This window comes from Silene latifolia, chromosome 3 (assembly GCF_048544455.1).
Source record: "Silene latifolia isolate original U9 population chromosome 3, ASM4854445v1, whole genome shotgun sequence".
Taxonomy (NCBI): domain Eukaryota; kingdom Viridiplantae; phylum Streptophyta; class Magnoliopsida; order Caryophyllales; family Caryophyllaceae; genus Silene; species Silene latifolia.
The window spans coordinates 34,682,626-34,683,586 of NC_133528.1; the positions used below are offsets into that span (position 1 = coordinate 34,682,626).

General features: G+C 45.6%; 1 non-coding gene across 1 annotated transcript; it reads left to right on the top strand.

Moving 5' to 3' along the window:
• The first annotated feature begins 537 nt into the window (after positions 1 to 537).
• On the top strand, positions 538 to 644 carry LOC141650337 (small nucleolar RNA R71). The gene has a single exon (XR_012546377.1). It is a non-coding gene; the product is annotated as a small nucleolar RNA R71 (small nucleolar RNA).
• Positions 645 to 961: the final 317 nt, after the last annotated feature.

A 961-nucleotide genomic window follows, 5' to 3' on the forward strand; every position in this document is an offset into this window, starting at 1 on the left:
GGCTTTTGGAACTGTTGTTGCTTATGAGGGGGCACATAGTTCTGCTGCTGCTGCTGCTGTGGAGGTTGAGTTGTATTTAGGACATTTTGGCTACTCCACCTCAAGTTTGGATGGACATTCCGCTCATAGTAAGTGTTTGTCTGCCTATAATTTTAAAAGGCAGCACAAGACTCAAAGGGACTAGGACAATTGTCTAAAACATGTCCCTCAGCTCCACATCTTTTACAGACGAAAGGACCGTCTGAAACAACATTTACATGGTAAATCCCTCCTTTTGAAGCTCCTCCCAACTCGTACTTATCAAATCTCGCCGTGAGAGCCTCTAATGCAGCTACAGAAGGAGATTCAGCAGCTCTCCTTTGATTTCCCCTGGAATTTCCATACTCAGCTTTATGGGTGGCCAAATCATCAATAATTTTCCACCCCTTCGTTTCTCCCATATTCTCCTGGAATCTGCCACTGGCTGCCGCATCCAGGATAGCCCTCTAATCGTCATAGAGCCCATTGTAGAATTGATTGCATAGGCTCCATTTCTTAAACCCATGATGCGGAATGGTTCGCACCAGATTCTTAAAACGGACCCATGCCTCATGAAAGTTCTCGTCAGGACCCTGTTTAAAGCTCGTGATCTGAGCTCTAATGGCATTAGTCTTCGAGGCAGAGAAATACTTCTTATAAAACGCTAAGGCCAGCGAATTCCAGTCAGTGATCCCATTAGCAGCTCGATCCAGGTCTCTGTACCACTCCCTTGCAGCATCACGAAGAGAGAATATAAACATTGTCTCCTTCACCTGGTCCTGGGTCACACCGGTCGGTGGGGGTATAGAGCAGAAATAGTCAATAAATATTTCCATATGCTTGGCTGCATCTTCATTTGCAGCTCCCCCGAATTGGTTCCTCTCAGCCAAGTTAATATAAGAAGTCTTCGGTTCGAATTTTCTATCAGCTCCCGGTAATTCGA